We start from the raw sequence: 23,216 nt of genomic DNA, 5'->3' as shown, positions 1-23,216 counted from the left end.
CAGTTTGTTCTCCCAATAATTGCAGACTCGAGTGAAGTCCACCATGTAAAGCAAGGTCCTCATTGCAATTGAACGAGCGTGATAAGAAGGAACGTGAACTGGGGGCTCGATCAATCGAAGTCGTTCCATAAGCCAAACCTACCCAAAAGCAGGCATTAGACGAAAAAAAAACGAAAAAAAAACGAAAAAAAAAAACGAAAAAAAAAAGAAGAAAAAGAAAAATAAGCGTTCTTTTACCTGCAGAATGACGGGACTTCCCAAATATGGTAGGTCGCGGTTGGCTTTTCTATTATCCAAGCCCAATAGGATCTCTCCTAGACATAAGCAAGCTGGGCTCCTGCGCAGCTCCATTTCCTCAACAAGGCCCAGAAGACGGGGATCACCTCTCAGGTCTTCATCAACATGCCCTTGGAAGACATACACATGCAACAAGAAAAACCCAAATGCCCTTCGCCTAGCAACATAAGAAACGGTGGGGTCGGCCTTGTTAATAAATCGGTCAATGAAGTCCAACATTCGCACTCCCTTCAAGGTCACTAGACGGTCCACCTCGAGTCTAGTCAACCCAAGCAAGTCTCTAAATTTGCTTTTATACCCTTGAGAAGTAGAAGGAATGGCAGGCAAGTGTTCAGGGTCCCACCCACCAATCGCAGTAATTTCTTCAGGAAATGGGCAAATATTGCCTCCAAGGAACGCAAAAACATGGTAATTCGGGTCCCAATAATCAAGACAAGCATCCAAGAATGGTTTGACAACCTTGATAAGCTTCAAACTCAACAATGAACCAAGATTATAGGCGCCCATATCATATTTCTCCATAATTAAAAATTCGTTGGTCCATTCTTTCAGGCGAATCTCCAAAGTATTCATGAAGAGAGATTATTTTGAGAATTTTATGTAATAAGACGAAGAAGAGACGGAAGAATTGTGTGAATAAAACCTCTATCGACGTCTCTATTTATACTAATTTCTGTTTCCAAAAATCTGCTAGAACGGGACCACCTGGGAACAGGCGCAGCACATGCTGCACCTCTTCAAAGGGACGCAGCTCATGCTGCACCTCTTCCTCAGCTAAGCTTCTGTGATTTTCCGCTTGGATCTTTCCTAATTCCGTGATGAATACTTTCCTATTCCTACGGGTTATTATTTTGGTAAATACGTGGAAGTTACCATATTTCGTGTTTCCTAATTCCGCGGGCACGCATCTCAAGACGACATCGACATTTTCGCCATTTTACCACACTTGTACATATTCCTTTTAGGAAATAATTGTTGGAGCTGGTGTCCTCCACAAATTAGTGTGATAACATTTGTAAATCTCTTACAAGTTCACAAGGGTATACTTCGTATATTTAATCAGTTGATTAACGTTTACCTAATAACGGTTGGCTTGCTAGAAAGTTTGACGTTATTATCATACAGATGGCGCTGATCAACTTGTCCCTAAAGGTCACACCTATAGGACGTATTTGAGAAATGTGGTTATAGAAATATAATTACATTGATGCCCAAAATGACTAAAAAGTTAGTCAATGTGTTGATGAGATAATTATTTAATGAAAATTAAATAATATTAAGTTGAGACAATTAATCATCAATTCGTAAATTAAATATAATAAGTTATATTTAATTAAATATATATAAGGTTAGTTTGAAAGAATTAATCTGTTAATTCGTAATTAAATATAATCAGTTGTATTTAATATCAACAAGTTGAATGTGTCATAGTGGTAATAGTGAGGGTACACAAGCCAAGAGGTCATGGGTTCGATCCTCACTAGATGACAATTTAACACACTTTATATATTTTTGGAAAGACAAAAAAAAAGGAAATTTAATTCCTTATTTTCGGTTCAGGTGGCCGAAATTAGGGAGGTTTCCCTTTTCCTAATTGATTTCAGATTTCGGTCTATATAAAAAGAAAGGTGGAGAATTATTTCTAACCTAATTTCTTTTTCTGATCTAGCCTCCTCTTTCTCATCACAAAACACAAAGACAATAAAATTTTACAGAAAATTTTAGATTGATTTCTAGCATAATCAAAGGGTATATCTTAGATCGTCTTGGGTGCAACTAATAGGTGAATATCTATTTTGATATTGTTCTTAGGCCAATTTTGCAAGGACCCGAGGTTAATTCTAAATCTTTTTACTTATGCTTATGTATTTTATTTTATGACCATAGATCATCTTTATTATATCGTTATAATCCTTCATGTTAAAGGGAAGTATACAGATTATTTCCAACAAGTGGTATCAGAGCCTTTGGCTACGATTTTAATATTGATGATTTTCATAAAATTTGTATGTAAACGATCAGATTTTCGAGAAGAAAAAAAAAATTAGGGTTTCGATTTTTTTTTTTTTGGATCGAAATTTTTTATGCCGTTTTGTTGTGCCTTTTTTTTTCTGTTTGATGATAGTTTTTCCATTCTATTTTTCATATTATAGTTTATAATCAGTTAAAATTATCATATGAAGAATTGGTAGTTTTTGATTTAATGCAGATTAAGTTAAAATCAAATGGAATCGTCATGTTTATGATTAAAAGATTGTTTTTGCTATATAGTTTTTGGCATATAAATTAATCATGTTTATTATTTCATATGCTAATCATGTTCTAATAGCAAAGGTAAACAATTGATCATCAAATCTTGTTTTAGGGCATAATTGCCGCAAAAGAAAAAAAAAGGAGGCTATTTTTTTTAGGGTTTACCGAAAAGAAAAGAAAAAAAAATTTGTTAATTTTATTTTTGGTAAACCGTGAAAAAGAAAAAAAAAATTTAGGAAAGTTTTTTTTGCCTTTTGCCGAAAAAAATAGAGAAATTTTTTTTGGAAAGTTTTTTTTCCCTTGTTTTTCCTATTTACCTAATTAGAATAGGAAAGGAGTTGTTTTTTTTATTTTTTTTTCAGCTGTGTCAAATAAAAAAAAAGACTTTTCGTTTTTTTGGCCGAGTAAAATTTAGAGAATTGGATTTTATTTTTCTTTATTTTGGCCAATTAGTTATTGTGAATCGGTTCACAATTTAATGATACTGAGTTATTTTAAAGCAGTTTAAAATTTTTGACGGATAGAATTCATATTACAAGTATAATATGGATTAAGTTTGAAATTAATGTGATTAAATTGCGGAATTGTCACTTAATTTAATTTAAATAGGTGGTTTGGATAAATTAATCAACATAATTTATTTATTGTATTATGTATGTTTAATTTATTTTTAGTTGATGTTATTATGTTGAATGAATCGAATGAATGAATTTTATTTACGTATTTAATTTTGCAATCGGTTGTAATTTGTAATACTTAGTGTGGCCTTAGTCAATTATGTTTTCGTAATGAAGGAAACATAATTTTTATGTAATTATGAGATCTCGAATCTCCTTTATTTTAGTTTTGGGTTTTGAAATTAGAATGTAATTAATAGGTCAATTATGTAATTTTAATTATTGTAATTCCAAAGAAGACTAAAGATGAAGATTCAAGCTCACTCCCGCTACATGGATCAAGATGGAACATCAAGACAAGCTTCTCGGGTCCAAGGATGGATTCCAAACTTGTATTTATTGTTCATTTTGATAGGATAGGCCACACTAGGACTTTTCTTGTTTTTTTTTACGTTTTTCATTTTATTGCTTTTCATTCACATGCTAGTAATTGCATCATATTCCGCCTAAAACCAAACCACCTACTACTAAAATGCATGAAAATTGACTCATATAGGTTGTATGTTAGTTTTCATGGACATGCAGATGTCACAGTCTTTAAGCCATCACCTTAGTTTAAATCATTCTCGCATGCTAGATTATAGTTCACTTAAAATGAATTAAAAAGTTGATGGGATCTTCCTCTAAAATGGAAATTGAGATTAGTCTTTATAAGGGCAAACATCTATGAGTCCCTTCTTCGTCGGTAGGCCTAATATGACCCCTTCTACGTTGGGTAAGTAGTTGTGTTGACTTAGTTTACCTCAACATCATAGTTCGAAGAGTTTCTCGTGATTATGATGGACTATAGATAGAATTTACAGAAATTTATCGACCAAGAATTCTAACGGTAGAATTAGCTAAAAGGTTAGCTTATCAATTTACAGAGAATTGAGTCTTGGGGTCATTTATATAATTCTTGAGGGAGGTCAATTGTATAAATGTCTTTGAGTCTTCGCGTTATGACATTAGTTCATTAGACTTAAAATAAAAACGATTCATGCTTAGTATTTTATTCTTCTTTCGCAGAGTAGAACACGCTAATTATCAATAATACTGTTACAACAAATGGCTGGAAATAACGCAATCCCAATGCCTAGTGCCACACTAGATCGTTCGTCCTGGCTTAAAATGTTCATGGACCAAATGAATCAGTCCACTCAACTAGACCTGGCAAAACGGGTCACTCGGGTCGGGTACGGGTCGGGTCAGTTTGGGTCGGGTCATTGCGGGTCTGTCACATGTTTCGGGTCGGGTTGGGTCGGGTCGGGTCATTTCCGGGTTTCGGGTCAATTTCGGGTGACCTGTTGTCGGGTCATTTCGGGTCGGGTCATTTTCGGGTATAGGTCATTTTGGGTCGGGTTGCTTTTGAGTTTATGGCTAAGCACTTAAGTTAATACTATTTTGATTAAGAAATATTATTTTGCATATTTAACTATTTATTAGGGATTCTTGTAACCAATGAAACTTTATTTTGATATATACAGTATTAATATGAGTTGGTACTAGTCGTTTCGGGTCATTTTGGGTCACTTCAAGTCATTTGGGATCAGGTTAGTTATGAGTCGGGTCTTTTTGGATTGGGTCACCTCGGGTCGGGTCAACATTGGGTCAGACAATGTTCGGGTCGGGTTTGGGTCGGCTCGGGTCAATTCGGGTTTCAGGTCATTTTCGGGTCAAGCAAGTTCGGGTCATTTTCGGGTCTCGGGTCAGCCTTTTCGATCGGGTCATTCGGGTCTGACCCATTTTGCCAGGTCTACACTCGACTGAAGAATGATGGGTCCAATTTTGCGGACTGGGAGGCGGCACTACGGAATGTTTTGCCATCGGCGACGGTAAGCTCGGTATTTAATCGAGCCAATACCGTCAACCCAGGCCCAAATGCAGGAGCCAACGAGTCACTCGCTTATAGTGATTTCGTTATGGAAGCGGGTGCGATAAAGAACGTACTCATCTTTGCAATGGAAACCAATTTGCAGAGACGCTTCATTGCCCAAGGTGCAAACAAGATTTTCACCACGCTCACTAATGAGTTCTCAAAGGCACCGAGAATCATCACATATGAGCATACCTGTCGCTTCTTTGATGCGAAACTCCAGAAGGGCCAACCGTTTAGCCTACACATTCTTCACATGATTGAGAATGTCGAGAAACTGGAGTCACTGAATTGTAGAATCAGTGAGAGCATTGTCATTGACCGAATGCTTCATTCTCTTCACGATGGTTTTGCCCTTTTCAGGGCGAACTACTACATGAATGACTTGAAAAAGAGTCCTCATGAGCTACACTTCCTTCTCGTACAGACCGAGAAGGATATGAAATTGAGTGGGAGCATGAAGCAGGATGTTCTCACGATTCACAACAAGAGTAAAGGTAAGGGCAAGGCTCATGGCGACCTAGCTGTAGGTAAGCCAAAGTTTAAAAAGCCAGGAAACGGTAAGAGTGCGCCCGGTGAGACTAGTGGCTCACAGGGCAAGACAAAGAGAAAGGGCGGTGACATAGAGTGCCACCATTGTCACAAGACTGGACATTGGAGGAGGAACTGTCCTGTCTACCGTGAGGACATCAAAGCAGGCAGTGTCGCTCCTGTTGGTATGTCATCTTATATTCATATGATTGAGATTAACCATGCAAGTTTCGGAACTTGGGTACTAGATACTGGTTGTGGTTCTCATCTGTGTAATCATTTGCAGGGCCTAAAGAACATCATACCTCTCGAAAAAGGTGATGTGGACCTGCGAGTCGGGAATGGAGCACGAGTAGCTGCTGCCTCGAAGAGAACATATGTAATCCAACTCCCTAGTGGTTTTGAGTTATCATTAAATAACTCTTACTATATACCCAGTTTATCTAAGAACATTATTTCTGTTTCCGTACTTGCTAAAGACGGTTTTACATTTTCAATAAAGGATAATAGTTGTATTTTCTCTTTTAATAAAATGATTTATGGCAAAACAGTTTCCATGAATGGAATTTATATCTTAAATCAAACCACGGAAGTATTACACATGAATAATAAGAAATTAAAGGTTGGTGACAAAGATCAAACCTATCTATGGCATTGTCGAATGGGACACATAAATGAGAAACGCGTAAAGAAACTCGTCGATAATGGGACTATTCCCTCATTCGGATTTTCTGCATATGGCATGTGTGAATCATGTCTCATTGGCAAGATGACTCGAATTTCCTTCAAAGGTGTTGGAATGCGCGCTAGTGACCAATTAGGACTCATACATACAGACGTATGTGGACCTATGTCAATTACCGCTAGAGATGGCTATAGATATTTTATCACTTTCACGGACGATTTGAGTAGATACGAATATGTCTACTTAATGAAGCGTAAAAGTGAGTCCTTTGAGAAATTTAAGGAATACCAGAATAGGGTACAGAACCAACTGGGTAGAAAGATTAAAGCACTCCGTTCAGATCGGGTTGGCGAATATCTTTCAAATAAGTTTGATCAACATCTGAAAGACTGTGGAATCGCTCTACAGTTAACTCCACCTGGAACACCTCAATTAAATGGTGTGTCCGAACGGAGAAATTGAACCTTAGTTGATATGGTTCGATCCATGATGAGTCACACGGTAGTGCCTGATACATTATGGGGTTATGCTCTTTTGTCAGCTGCACTTATACTTAACCGAAGTCCGTCTAAAGCTTTCGCCAAGACTCCATATGAAATGTGGAAGGGAACGGTACCTAACTTGTCCTTTATTCGGGTTTGGGGCTGCGAGGCTTATGTCAAGTGGAGACACGAGGATAAGCTCGGCCCGCGATCGGTCAAGACATACTTTATAGGTTATCCAAAAGGAACATTTGGTCATTACTTTTATTCGCCAACCGAACATCGAGTATTTGTTGCGGCTAGTGCGACGTTCTTAGAGAAATAATTTCTCGAGAACAAGTCGAGTAATAGAACCTTCGAGCTGTCGGAGATTCCAGAACCAACAACCGAGGAACAGATGGAGGAAGCTGTACCTCCAACTGATGATACGGTTAATATTCCTGAGGAACCTAGGAGGTCGGGTAGAGACTCTCATCCTCCGGACAGATACATTGGTATGGTCGAGGAGAATGATGTTTTACTTCTAGAAAGTAATGAACCCGCAACCTATAAAGGTGCTATGGCCTGTTCCGACTCAAAGCTATGGCTCGAAGCCATGCAATCCGAGATGGACTCCATGTATGAGAATAAAGTATGGGATCTAGTTTATTTACCTAATAAGGTAAAACCTCTACAAAGTCAAATGGCTTTACAAAATAAAGCGTTAAGAGACGCGCAACCTTGACGATATCTATAAGGCACGACTTGTGGCAAAAAGGTTTCACTCAAGTGCAAGGATTGCATTATGATGAGATTTTTGCACCTGTAGTCATGCTACGTTCCATTCGGATAATCTTAGCGATTGCCGCATTTCATGATTATGAGATTTGGCAAATGGATGTGAAAATCGCCTTCTTAAACGGTTATTTGGAGGAAGAGTTGTACATGGTGCAACCCGAAGGTTTCATAGATCCTAAACATCCTAAGAAGGTATGCAAGCTTAAGCGTTCCATTTATGGACTTAAGCAAGCTTCTCGGAGTTGGAATCATCATTTCGACCAAGTGATAAAAGAGTATGGTTTCACTCGATCGGTCGAAGAACCATGCTTATATATCAAGTCGAGTGGGAGTAAGATTGTATTCTTGATATTGTATGTCGATGACATACTCTTGATTGAGAATGACATTCCTCTCCTTTCTTCGGTTAAAGGATGGTTGAAGAACCATTTCCAGATGAAAGATCTGGGTGAGGCACAACGTATTTTGGGAATCCGTATCTACCGAGATAGATCACGACGGACGTTATCACTTAGTCAGGAGTCTTATCTAGATAAGGTTCTTGAGAGGTTCAGCATGACCAACTCCAAGAAGGGGAACCTTCCTATGACGACTGGGATGCAGTTGAGCAAGTCTCGTCACCCCGACGCTTTGAAGGTATTGAGCGCATGAGTCGTGTTCCTTATGCTTCTGCAATAGGATCGATCATGTATGCCATGATATGCACACGTCCAGACGTGGCATATGCATTGAGTATGACGAGTCGGTACCAAAAGACTCCAGGTGAAACACACTGGATAGCAGTCAAAAATATCCTCAAGTACCTACGGAGGACTAAGGATTGGGTATTGACTTATGGAGGCGATACTAAGCTATGCGCAATCGGTTCTGTGAGATGCTAGCTTCCAAACGGATCGAGATGATTCAAAATCTCGGTCCGGGTTCGTCTTCACTCTTAATGGTGTTGCGGTCACCGGAAGAATTCCAAACAGTGTTGTAGCAGATTCTACTACAATCCGAGTACTATGCCGCTTCGGAGGCAACAAAGGAAGCGATATGGATGCGTCAATTCTTACAAGGGCTTTCGGTAGTTCCTAGTTCGAATGACCCGATCACCATCTATTGTGACAATAGAGGTGCCATCTTCCAGGCTAAGGAGCCAAAGTCTAGCAACAAATCTAGACATGTACTACGGAAGGCTCACCTGATCCGTGATTACGTGGAGCAAGAAGAGATAGTGATTGACAAGATTGCGATGGATGATAACATCGCAGATCCTCTCACCAAACTGTTGAATTATGATAAGCATGTAGGGCATGTTAACTCCATGGGAATTAAACATGTTCCTAAGTTGTAGTACTTGATTATGAATTTGATACATTATATTTTTCATATATTATTTATAACTTCATCGTTTTATATCTATAATATTTTGTTTTTCATGTGGATTGTACTGACAACATTGAACGTCACAAAGTGAACTGAATTACATTATATTTGTTTTTGTCCGTAATCGCCAATGTGAGCTGATAACTCCGGCTATTATATTGTGCAGTCGATTGATGGTAGGTTCAACGAGCCATAAGTTAAACGGTTGACTAATCGATCACAGATACGAGATTATGACGATATCTCGTAGGACAATTTTTATTTGTGACAACGTAATGGAGTCCTAAATATTCTATAACATTCGGTGCCAGGTCGTGGATAGAACATCTATTGTGTACCTAGAGTCGATTCTTTTGACTATCAACTGTCTCTTGAGATTAAGGCAGTTTTTGGGTGACTTTGGTTTCTTTCTCACGGTCTACCGTAACTGGGGCTAAGTAGATTTTTTCTGGGTCATTTCATACTGTGCTTACACCTGCAAGATTTAAGTTGAGGAAAATATCCATCCCTTATCAGGTATAGTTATTTCTCAGGGCCACTCGAGGAGTTGTAACTGAAATGCATGGCCATGCTCGAATGTTGATTCGTTTATCAGTTAAGTTACTCTCTAGTCGGGAAAACCACTCTTGATACTGATCGCTTGTAAAATACGACCTTTGTGAATTCGGATTTGCAAATTGTTTTACATTGAGTGGGAGAAATTTTAAAGGATATGAGAATCGGTTATCGCACATACACTTGTGAGGACAAGTGGGAGTTTGTTGGAGCTGGTGTCCTCCACAAATTAGTGTGATAACATTTGTAAATCTCTTACAGGTTCACAAGGGTATACTTCGTATATTTAATCAGTTGATTAACGTTTACCTAATAACGGTTGGCTTGCTAGAAAGTTTGACGTTATTATCATACAGATGGCGGTGATCAACTGGTCCCTAAAGGTCACACCTATAGGACGTATTTGAGAAATGTGGTTATAGAAATATAATTACATTGATGCCCAAAATGACTAAAAAGTTAGTCAATGTGTTGATGAGATAATTATTTAATGAAAATTAAATAATATTAAGTTGAGACAATTAATCATTGTCAATTCGTAAATTAAATATAATAAGTTATATTTAATTAAATATATATAAGGTTAGTTTGAAAGAATTAATCTGTTAATTCGTAATTAAATATAATCAGTTGTATTTAATATCAACAAGTTGAATGTGTCATAGTGGTAATAGTGAGGGTACACAAGCCAAGAGGTCATGGGTTCGATCCTCACTAGATGACAATTTAACACACTTTATATATTTTTGGAAAGACAAAAAATAAGGAAATTTAATTCCTTATTTTCGGTTCAGGTGGCCGAAATTAGGGAGGTTTCCCTTTTCCTAATTGATTTCGGATTTCGGTCTATATAAAAAGAAAGGTGGAGAATTATTTCTAACCTAATTTCTTTTTCTGATCTAGCCTCCTCTTTCTCATCACAAAACACAAAGACAATAAAATTTTACAGAAAATTTTAGATTGATTTCTAGCATAATCAAAGGGTATATCTTAGATCGTCTTGGGTGCAACTAATAGGTGAATATCAATTTTGATATTGTTCTTAGGCCAATTTTGCAAGGACCCGAGGTTAATTCTAAATCTTTTTACTTATGCTTATGTATTTTATTTTATGACCATAGATCATCTTTATTATATCGTTATAATCCTTCATGTTAAAGGGAAGTATACAGATTATTTCCACAATAATTTTCATTATAATATAATTCATTTCAAAATTTATATATTTATTTCATTTATATTTCTTTCATTTCTTTTTTAATCATTTCATTCCTAACTTATAGGTTTCTATTTTTCTTTTTTTTTAGGGGTAACCCTCCCTACCGTCCGGTCATTTCCGGCAAACTTTTTGCTTTTTTTTTTGCGTGCTTTTAAGTCAGTCGTTTTGTGCTAATTCAGGCCATGTGTATATACAAATGTATGTTTTGCGTGATTTCTATGTAAATTTCGGCAGCATGACGGCGTAAACCGTCATCTACCAAACCTGTTCAAAGCTAACCTGCAGATACAAGCAACACAACCCAGCAGCAAAGGCACTCAGGCCATCTTATATACAACCAAAAACGGAAATGTACAACAAACTGTGGGCTCGAGCCCAAAACAAAGTCCGGAATGTTCAAAATGAAGGTCCAAAATATACAAATGTGCAAAATACAGCCAACAAACAAACAAAAACTACACAAAGCTACTGCTGGTCGCCCTCCAGCTCTGCAACTCTTGCCGCAAGAGCAGCAATCTCGGCGTCTCGAACCTCGAGCTCCCTCAACAAGCGAGCTGTCTCCTCCCGAGACTGAGCCAACTCTCGCTCCAACTCGCGGTCCCCCTGTAAACAACAAAATTGGCTCACGTCAATCATTTCAAGCAATTACAAGAAAAGTTGGAAAATCAAAATTCATAAATGGGACAGGCACAAGGTTCATACCTGACGGCCTCGACCGCCGTCAAGTGCCTCGACGGCAAAAGCTCGCAGCCGATTGGCAACCTTCCATAACACCACGAACCGAGACGGCGCAACCTGTATTTTCATAAAAAGAAGTTCTCAATAATTAAACAAACTCAATCAAATGTGTTCCTACACAAAAATTATGCAAAATTAGAGGCTCACCCTCCGAATCAGATGCTGCCAGTCGTCCAGGCCAGCATCCGTCACAACCACGTCAAAGTCACGCAACTCGGAGATCGTCGTCCTCTCAGTCGCGTCAGTGTACTCGAGGGTCTCGGGGTACTCTGGGGGCTCGATGCCCGCCGCCTCAACCTCCTGCAAAACCAAATATTTCTCATTAATCGATGATCTTTCATCGTAGTCTCAAAATCAAGAATAAAGAAGAGTAAAGATGCTCACCACTACCGGCCAGTACGCCAACCTCCCGTAGAGGAACGCCGAGTAGTCCTCGCCAGGAAGAAGGAGGGCGTCACCAACGACACCAGCCAAGTCAGCCTCCCTCTTAGCCTCAGAAGGCTCCCTGAACATCGTCCTAGGAGGATCGATGGGAACCGTCAACACGTCCCGGGAGCACTGACGAGTCAAGCGCTCGCCCAAGTACCACACATGACCCATCGACGTCCTCAACAACAGCCGGCTCGAACTCCTAGGCCGAAAAACCTCAGCCACAAAAGGAGGCGCTCCAGCGTACTCCGTCCAAGGTCTGGGCACCCACTGGGACAAGACAAACAAGAATCATTCTTATGATCGAGTTTAAAAAGCAATATAGAAGCAAATGAATATAAGTGAGATGCTTACGCTGTCTAGCTGAAGAGCGTTCACGTCCCGCCGGTAGACACCGTGAGAAGAACGCTTGCTCTTCGTCCTACACATCACCCAATCCCTCACCACGGGATATGCCTTCTCCAGCGGCTCCGTCCTCTTGGGCGCGAGGCCCAGAAAGTAGGAGTACACCCATGCCTGTGAAGCAAAATAGTTAATAACGATCTTTCGTAATTTGACAAAGAAAGAATTGATTTTAGTCTAAATGAAGGTTCATACCTCCAACAGTAGTCCAGGTCCGACAGCGCCAGGAGAAGTCCCCTTCTCCATCAACTCCGGACGAACCATGGCCCTCATGAAGCGGATGAGGACCGCAAAACCAGCAGTGACCCAGTCCCAACGCCCTAGGGAGCTCAGGTCAGAAAGGAAGGGAAGAAGCTTCGTCGACAGGGAGGAGGAGCTGTCTCCCTCCCGTCAATCGTCACCAGCGTCGGGATCTTTCCCACGAAGTAGTTTCGAACGTAGGAGCTGGGTACCAAACCCGGCACTGTGACAGCCTTCGGCGACAAGTTCCAGCCGATCAACCTCCTAACCTCGGCCGAGTCCACCCTCATGGCAGTCTCCGGCCACTCCACAGCCTCAGACCCATACGGCAGACCAGAAATCATGTTGTAGTCCTCCAGAGTGACTCCCACCTCACCAAAAGGCATGTGAAAAGTGGAAGTCGTATCCCAGAATCGGTCCAAGAAAGCGCGGACCAGGCTAAGGTTAGCCCGCAGCTTCCTCTTCGCGATATCCCTCCAGGCCTGCACCAAGGCACCGAACGCTCCGCGCTCGATCATGGCGCGCTCCTCCGCCGACAGCCGCTCGTAGCACTCCATCGCTGTCGTGTAACCCGAGAACGACCTCATGTTCCCGGCCTCCTATTGTGATTTTAAACAAAAGCTATCTTTAGTTTTTTGAATGAAAATTGGAAGAAATATGAACAAATAAACGAAAGAAGAGGAGTGATGAGTACTGAATTCCTATTTACCAAGCTCTTCACCGTCCTGTAGGACAGGTGACCCTCTGCAGCCCAAACAAGGTGCCTACTCTCCCAGGTCTCAGCCCACGCGGGAGCTCCCATCAACTGACGACCTCCTCGTCCAACGTTGGCCCGTCTCGGGGCCTCCTCCTCCTCAACAGCCTCCTCCTCGTGGACTGCGTCCCTAGCAGCCATCACCGCAGCGGTAAAGGCCTGCTCCAAAGCCTCCTCGATAACAGCAACGTCTATCTCCATGGGAGCTCTCCCAGAAGTAGAAGCCTCATCACCTGCAACATTAAAGCAAATTTAGGCCGCGTCACGTGACGACGAGCCTTGGTTAAGGGATTTTCGAGCCTTCGGAAGCCCTGAAATCGCTCTTTCTCGCCATCTTTGGCCATATTCTCACAAACCCAATCACTCATGTGGTAATTTGGGTCAAGGCAAGCCTAAGTCGAAACCTAGTCATGGGTTCGAGCCGAAATTTCGGCAGCATTCCGTTATAACGGCGATTATGCCCTAGAAAAGTGTCCTGAAAAAGCTGTCACAAACCAAAATTCCGAGATGGTAGGAAGTTTACCCATCATCCAAGGATCCCAAATATCAAGCTTCATCGCAAATGGGCAATCCTAAGGCTATTTTCGAAGCAATTTACGGTTTAGTTGTGAAACCGTCTCAAATTCACTCAAATGCTCAAAACTCAACGAAAATTCGAAACAAATACATGGTTATGTTCCTTATACTACCAATTATCCGTTTCTAATACCAATTTTACAAGGCAAATGCATTTGGGGGAAAAGCCCCAAATTTTCGATTAATTGGGTCATAAACCCTAATTTTTTCGATCCAAAATTGAACAAATACAGAAGATTAATGCAAGAATGAGACACATACCTCGATTAGTCATGATTAATGCAAGCTTTTGGATCAAACCTTGGAGGAAATGGTTAAGATTTGAGAGAGTATTGTGTGATTTGTGTTTCGAAACAAATGAAATAATCCCTCTGTTTATCGCGTTTTTACGCAGCAAATACACCCTTAGGAACAGACGCAGCAGACGCTGCGCCTATTCCATAAGACGCAGCTCTTGCTACGCCTCTCCCTGGTTTTCTCTCCATACGAGTTTTCAAAAATTCGTTATGAGTTCGTTATTTGTGGGCCCATCTTTGGTGCGCCTCTTCCCCGATGCTATTTTATCCTTTTGGTCCGTTTGACGATTATCTTTCATTCCGACCCGCATTTCTAAGCCAGCAGCAGACTATCACACGTTATTTATTGCTTCCAAGACCCTTACTTGTCACAACGAGCAGATATTCCTTCACAGGTGTTTCGACACGCCTTCATTATATTTCCCCAACGAGAGTAAGCGGATAGACTTTCCCTCTCGAGACGCGGAGATTAATTCCCGATTATGTTCCCCAACGAGAGTAAGCGGATAGACTTTCCCTCTCGAGACATGAAGATCAACATCAACCCCTATTTCTTCCGAAGTTTGTTCGAAGCTGAACACGAACAGATTTCTCCCAGCAGTTCCCGACTGTGTCCTGCCGTCTTTCCTCAGAATCATCGTTTCCTTTTAATCCTTCAGATACCCCTTTTTAGGATAAACCGTCATATCTTCAGACACCAAGTTATCTTCATGCCGAAGAGTTTCGCCGAAGCACCTTCAGTCCCGTTTCGTCCTGAAGTCTCAGGTATGGTCTCTTCTTATGGCTGGCGAGCCTCCTTACGTAGTCTAATGGACTATAAACGACCCTCCCGATAGTCGACGAATCTAAAATGTTCCCGACGACAGTCCTTGGTTCGACCCCTTGAACCGCCTCGCGTCGCCATAGTCGTCAGGTTGTAATCTTCGATTGACCTGATGGCTATACTTTGACTTTCGCCTTGTCCAAGCCTCAGTCAAAGTGGGGGCTCTGTAGATACCTCATTTCTGCACCTCCCGCAAACTACCCGGTGATGATTGGGCCGCATGTTTGTTACGCGGAACGATTTGTGACAGTTCGTAAGTTTATCATCAAGTGATTGCTCAAATACTAATGCCTAAAACCGTCTTCATTTTCTGATAACCGTTAAATCCCGAGTCAGAATGTTCTGGAATGTTCCGGATATTTCTATTCCATATTTTATAAATATTTCACAATCTTTAATCTTTGGTAAAACAATTTCCCGTAATATTCACATAAGATATTAAGGAAAACCAAATTATTCCGTCCTTCTATAACTCAAACACGGAAATATTTCTTCCGCAGGAGGAAACCCCTTGGGAACAGACACAACAGGTGCTACGCCTCTTCCAAGAGACGCAGTGACTGCTGCGCCTCTTCCCAGGTCCTTTTCTGCGTAATTTTCGTATCTTTTTCATATCTTTCCGAGATTCACTTCCAAAGACTCTCCGAAACCCTAACTCCTCTACGTGATTAGTATAAATAGGAGCCTTCGCTCCTCATATTTCTCACGCGAGTGTCCGCCCTTCTCTTCTCCCTTTGCATTCTAGACCTTTGTTCTTACTTTTTGGCGTCCACGTGCTTGAACATTCGACCACATAAGCTCGGATCCTTCTGAGTACCAGCCTCGTTTGCATGACCGACCAATTTGACCAACTCCACAATCAATCAACTTAATTAACTTAATCGTTTTCCTCTTACGAGGGCACTTTCGTATTTGCATTATAGTTCGAGTCGAGCATCGCTAATCGATAAATTAGTCCTTCTCGTTTCGTCAAACATGTAAGTCTGAGGGTGTAAATCTCTCCTTTTATTTATTGTTATTTATCTTTTTTGTACCACTACTGTAAGGTTTATGTCGAAAATACCAATTAAAACCGATTTATAAAACCGTGCTTTAAAACCTCTTTTTACGGATTTCCAGAAGACAAACCGTCGAGAAAGGACGCAGCAACTGCTGCGCCTCTTCGAAGGAGCACAGTTCTTGCTGCGCCTCTTCGTGAGGCTGCCGCAGTTCCTGCTTCCTTTCTTCTTCCTTCGTCCTCTGTAATTCGTTCGTCTTTTTATTTGTTTCGTTTGTTTCTCGTTAATTCTTTGACATAATAGCTTATAATTTCACATGTATATTAATTATCGTCATTAACATGTTTTATCCATCATAAATCCGACTTAAATCCCTTATAATCTTATATTTGCGGGTTTTCGTCATTAAAATTCAATCCGGGTTGTAGGGATTCGATTTGTTCATATTGAGTTTCTGGAATTCGATCCTTTGATATATTTTCCATCTGTTTATTGTCATATTCATCGCATGTTCGTCATTAGTTTGTCATTAATTCATCATGTTTAGTTTATTTCATTCACCCATGTCACTAATCAATCATTCTTCCATGTAAATAATTAGTAATATTCCGTCTCAAACATGTTTATTGCTTTTATGACCATTAATCGCATGTAAATAACGTGTTAATCACTTTCATCCGAGTAAATATATTAATCAATCCTTAAAATCATCAATTAACATTAACGATTTGAAGTTCCGGCTTCACAGCCAGAACTCACCCTTGGAACAGACGCAGCAACTGCTCAGCCTCTTCCAAAGGGCGCAGTCCTGCTGCGCCTGTTCCAGGTTGATTTTTGCCTCTGAACTTCCGTTCTGCCTTGACCTAGTTTAATAGCTTACGTTTAATTGACTATTATCCGTATTATCGCCCACTGATCTGTTCGTTAATTCTTTCTTTTATTCTTTTTCTCAAATTATCCGTTTTAAAGGTGTTTTCGACATAGATCAATTAAACCCAATGTAATTATTGTAATTTTTCATTATTGTAATTTTGTTTATTATATTTATCATCGTATCTTGTATCATTTGTGTGCCTTCACATATAATTGAACTTAAATCCTACTTTGACCCAATTTTATGTTAAATTGATTGTTAACCGACTTAGTCTAATCTTTACATGCTAGGATTAAAATTTGGATGTTGCATTGCATGCATATAATCGACGATATATCGAGTATAGATGATGTCCCTAATCATTAGTAGAGGCCACTATCGAGGCGGGCGGGATTAGGTGTTCAATCAAAAGAGCTTCCTAATACGTACCCTCACCCCTTACTCCAGATCTCTGTGAACATCCGTGTTCATTGGCATCCACGAGAGTCATTCTAGACATAGAATGCTAAGGGTAACGATTGCTTGGTGTTCATGTCTCTACTTTGTGTCTTGACATGGCACGAGGTATTCGAACGGTTCCAATTTCCCATAAAAATCGGTGCCGACTGCAACAAAAATGCAAACACTTGTTCTATTCCTCCCAAGCGCCCCCGTGGGCCCCCCGCTGCCCACATTTAGTCCTTCTCGTTTCGTCAAACATGTAAGTCTGAGGGTGTATAATCTCTTTTTTATTATTGTTCTTTACTTTTGTATCGTCATTAATGTAAGGTTTATGTCGAAAATACTTATTAAAACCGATTTCTAAAACCATGCTTTAAAACCTCTTTTTACGGATTTCCAGAAGACAAACCGTCGAGAAAGGACGCAGCAACTGCTGCGCCTCTTCGAAGGAGCGCAGTTCCTGCTGCGCCTCTTCGTGAGGCTGCCGCAGTTCCTGCTTCCTTTCTTCTTCATTCGTCCTCTGTAATTCGTTCGTCAAAATTTGTTTCGTTTGTTTCCTATTAATTCTTTGACATAATAGCTTATCATCTCACATGTATATTATTTATCATTCATTCACATGTTTAATTCGTCATGAAATTCGACTTAAATTTCTTATAATCCGATATTTGCGGGTTTTCGTCATTAAATTCAATCTGGGTTGTAGGAATTCGATTTGTTCATATCGGGTTTCTAGAATTCGATCTTTGATATATTTTCATCCGTCTTTTGTCGTTTTCGTCATTAATTTGTCGTTAATTCGTCATATTTAACCTATTTTGTTCACTCATGTCATTAATCAATCGTTCATTCATGTAAATAATCCGTCTTTAATCCGTCTCATCCATGTTTTATTGCTTTTATGACCTTCATTCACATGTAAATAACGTGTTAATCACTTTCATTCGAGTAAGTATATTAATTAACCATTAAATTCACCAATTTACATTAACGATTTGCAGTTCCGGCTTCACAGCCAGAACTCACCCTTGGAACAGACGCAGCAACTGCTGCGCCTCTTCCAAAGGGCGCAGTCCTGCTGCGCCTGTTCCAGGTTGAGTTCTGTCTCTGAACTCCGTTGTTGCTTGACTTAGTTTAATTAGCTTATGTATTAATGAACTATTATCCGTATTGTCGCCTTAATTTCTGTTCGTTAATTCTTTCTTCTTTCTTTTCCCAAATTATCCGTTTTAAAGGTATTTTCGACATAAATCAATGAAACCCGATGTAATTATTGTAATTTTTATTGTAATTTTCTTTATTGTATTTATCATTGTATTTTGTATGATTTGTGTGTTCGCACATGTAATTGAGCATTAAATCCTACTTCGACCCAATTGTATGCTAAATTAATTGTTAACCGACCTAGTCTAATTCTCACATGTTAGGATTAAAACTTGGATGTTGCATTTCATGCATATAATCGACAATATATCGAGTATAGATGATGTCCCTAATCATTAGTAGAGGCCGCTATCTAGGCGGGCGGGATTAGGTGTTCGATCAAAAGAGCTTCCTAATACATACCCTCACCCCTTACTCCAGATCTCTGTGAACATCCGTGTTCATTGGCATCCACGAGAGTCATTCTAGACATAGAATGCTAAGGGTAACGATTGCTTAGTGTTCATGTCTCAACTTTGTGTCTTGACATGACATGAGTATTCGAACGGTTCCAATTTCCCATAAAAATTGGTGGCGACTCTAACAAAATGCAAACGCTTGTTCTCTTCCTCCCAAGCACCCCCGTGGGCCCCCGCTGTCCTCAGATATTAAATCATGTGATCGCACTATTGTTGAGGACACATATTCCAACAAAAACTTGTTTAGTTGTCTCGAATTGTTTATAAAAAAACTCACGTGGTTCCGTTGGATTCTCGTTATCACGCCCAAAGACGATATTGTTCCTCCATTTCCATATCCACCAACATCTAATAGCAAAGTAAATCGGCCAATCCGCCATCGATGACGCAACATCATTGTTGGCACACTTGGTGACCCATTCCGAGAAATTATATTGCAAAAAAAAAAAAGCATTATAGGAGCCAATACCGACTAAGTTAAGTGTTTCGAAATGGGACAAGAGCAAAGAAGATGGTTCGTAGTCTCCTCCTCTGTCTCACATCTTGGGCATATTGGGTCATCCCCCATATTTCGTTTAACTCGATTAGCTTTAACCATTATACGACCATGAGCTGCCAACCATAAGAACATACGGACTCTTTGCTGGATTGGAATTCGCCAAATAGTTCGCCATACAGGGGATTCGGGTAGTGAAGATTCATCGGCCCCCGTTAAATAACCCAGTGCGGACTTAATAGAGAATTTGCCTGAAGATGTACCCTTCCAATAAAGCGAGTCTTCTTGATCGGGATCATTAACGAGGGAAATTGAAGCTATTTTTTGTAACAATTCTTGCGGTAGAAAATCTGAAAATATATCCCACTTCCAATCAGTTCTTTTGCACCACATTTCACTTACCGTCATACCCAAGATACTATCTGGAATGGGAGCTAAATTATGGTCATATAAACAGATGCCATCCACCCACGCGTGATCCCAAAATAACATTCGTCGACCATTACCAACAGCTGTTGTCGTCCCTCTAACTATAGTCCTAGCTTGTGACGAATGATAAGGTTATTTCAGTCGTTAGGCCTTAATTTAAATAAATCCTAGCTTAGTACTAACAAAATAGCCAGTGGTAAGTCAGGTATCGAATCCACAAGGAGGCGGTAATAATCTATTTGCTAATATTTAGATTTGTCTTAAAGTAACAATTTCAAGGGGGTTTTGTTTGTTTGATTTCTAATAACTAATTGCAATAAAAGTAAATAAGACGAATTCAATAATATTAAAAAGGTATAGGGATTAGGTTCACTAGATAGTTATACAGGGTATGATTTAATTCATTGATATAGCTAGTTATGTTGTTTAAGGTTATATGATCGTTCGATTCAATATCCCTTTAGATCTAATTTAACATGCACTCGCTATCATTAAATTATCTCTATTTAGTTATCGCAGCCTATATTGATTCTAACCCAGTCGATGAAAGTCTCAATTCGCTATACTAGTCAATTAACCTTGGCCAGTAATTAACTAATTAGATGAAGAACAATAAACTGAACAACAATAAGCAATTTTAACTATCAATTCATTAATTAGTTCCCCTTGTAACAACCTAGATCTCCATTCTCCCTAGAATAAAGGCTTAGCTACTCATACTAAAGGGAATAACAACAATAATGATAAAGGAAAACATAATTAAAAGCATAGAAGATGAACAAACAATTGAATTATTAATAATTGAGGAAAGATTATAAACAATACCGTAATAATAATGAAGAACAAGCTAGAAGATCCGAACAATAATAATCAAATTAAAACTAAGAGTATTTGAGAGTTTCTAGGGTGATATAAAACGTACCTACGTAAAATAAGACGTGAAATAAACATAAGGTACGATTTGGGTATTTATACTAAAACATAATCGACATAAGGAAATTGCGGAAAATTCTGGAAACAATAGGTTCCTCGATCGAGCTTGGATATACTCGATAGAGTACATAGCTTCCTAGATCGAGCCTAGGTAAGATTGATCGAGGCACCCACTCTGTTTCTGCTCTTTTCTTTGTGTTGTCTTCTTAACTTCTCTTCCTTCATTCTTCTAGGTTCCCGTGCCATGCTTCGTGTATTCCTTCATGCCTACTCCGCAATGCCCATTTCATTCCTTTGCTCCTCAATTGCATCATTCCTGCATTAAACATCAAATAGCGGAAGTATCGACATTCTAACAAAAAAGGCATGTAAATAATATAATTAGCACGAAAACCGTATCAAAAGTAATTAAGGAGAGGCATAAATATGTATATAATTATGACTCATCAAACTCCCCCAAACCATCTCTTTGCTTGTCCTCAAGCAAAGCAACACACAATACAAAAGGCAATCATACAAATGACGGATAAACAACTCAGAGCAAATGTTTAATGCACATACAAATCCAAAGCTATCCATATCTGTAACAGAGCAATGACCAAAGTGTACCAATAAAACAAATTCAAGGGTACGGGTAATAGAAAACGTAGCTTAAGTCTCATGTCACCATACTATAGACAAATGCCAAGCACCTTTCGATCTTGCAAGACAAATTAGTCGGATTCACTCATGCGTTCATAAGTATTTAAGGGTGAGTTATATGTGAAGATAGAAAAGAAGTAGAAACACTCACTCAACTTATGAAACATGCATGCAATCTAATGTGATAGAAATTTCCCCAACTAATATGCATCCAATATGTAGACAAAAGTACATGTATCAAGGACAATAAGGGTGGCAAATGGGTTAAAGGGATACAAATGGTTTATGCCAAGGTACGTTATGGATATGTGGAGCTAAGACGTTAGTCGCAGCGCTAAATCAAAACCAATTCTAGACAAAAGTAAGCTTGAATACAACCTATCTAGAGAAATCATCTCAACTTTACAACACATGAGAGTTTATGCGGTACTCTTCAAATATGCATTAGACTCTAGTAACATCCTTTCTATCCTTGACAAAACCAAATGAAGCAATCAATTTCTTTTCTTTTCTTTTTCAATTCTCTTTCTTCTTTTTCTTTCTTTCTTTGCTTCATATTTTTTTTTTCCAACACAATTGCTATTAAGAACTTTGTTATACCCACATGACAACAATAAGTCCCAACCCAACCATAATAGCAAGATAGACATGATAAACAAGCAACTGCGACTATCTCGATAAGGTAGGCAAATTCTTGGATTGTAGCTCATAGGATATAATTTTAAGATTGGCTATAAGGGTTCAAACGGGCTAACAAAAAGGATAATGTATGGCTTATTTGAACGGTAAGAACCGTCTATCCACCTGCACTTAGTCAAATGAACGCAATAAAAGTATCAAGAAATCAATGTCACACTTATGCAGTTTGATATTACATATTCCACAAGGAGAAACCACACACATCAAGCCTAATTGACAAATGAGACCAGTTTATTGATGTTCCTGGCCTTGCCACGAACTCCGCCAATTCCCTCTTCATATTAGACCACCAAAAGGTCTTTTTAAGGTCCTTGTACAACTTATCGCCACTCGGATGCACCGAATAAGAGGTGTTGTGGGCTTCATTCATAATCTTCTTCTTAAGTTCATCATCATTCGGTATACACCATCTCCCTTTGAACCTAAGACTTCCGTCCTCGTGAAACTCGAATCTCGAGGGTTCTCCCCTTTCTAACACTCCCTTACATTCCATAATCTTTACATCACTTGTTTGCCTTTCCCGGATTTCATCATATAACTCGGGCTCCAAGGTCAAATCTCTCATTGTTTCCTCCTTTCGTATTACGTGGATACCCATCTTGCTCACTTCTTCCTTCAACCTTAGCATGGACAAGGCAGTACACAAGGAGTGCACTGACTTCCTACTCAAGGCATCGGCCACCACATTAGCCTTCCCTTCATGATAAACTATCTCCATGTCATAGTCCCCAATAAGCTCGATCCACCTCATTTGTCTCATGTTCAACTCCTTTTGGGTGTAGATATACTTTAAGCTTTTGTGGTCAGAAAACACTTTTAAGGTTGCTCCATACAAATAGTGCCTCCAAATCTTCAAGGCAAAGACAACGGCTCCCAATTCTAGGTCGTGGGTTAGGTAGTTCTCTTCATGGGTCTTCAATTGTCGCGAGGCATAGGCGATGACTCTACCATTTTGCATAAGTACACATCATAGACCATTCTTCGAAGCATCGGTGTATACTTCAAAATTTTCACTCTCTTCCGGCAAGGCTAGAACCAGGGTCATGGTTAGGCGCTCCTTTAGGGTCAAGAAGGCCGTCTCACAACTCCCGTCCCATTTGAAGCGGCTCTCCTTCCTCATCAATG

Source organism: Silene latifolia, chromosome 8 (assembly GCF_048544455.1).
Source record: "Silene latifolia isolate original U9 population chromosome 8, ASM4854445v1, whole genome shotgun sequence".
In the NCBI taxonomy this organism is placed as follows: domain Eukaryota; kingdom Viridiplantae; phylum Streptophyta; class Magnoliopsida; order Caryophyllales; family Caryophyllaceae; genus Silene; species Silene latifolia.
The sequence above is the reverse complement of the archived record's forward strand: the minus strand, read 5'-3'. Positions refer to the sequence as shown.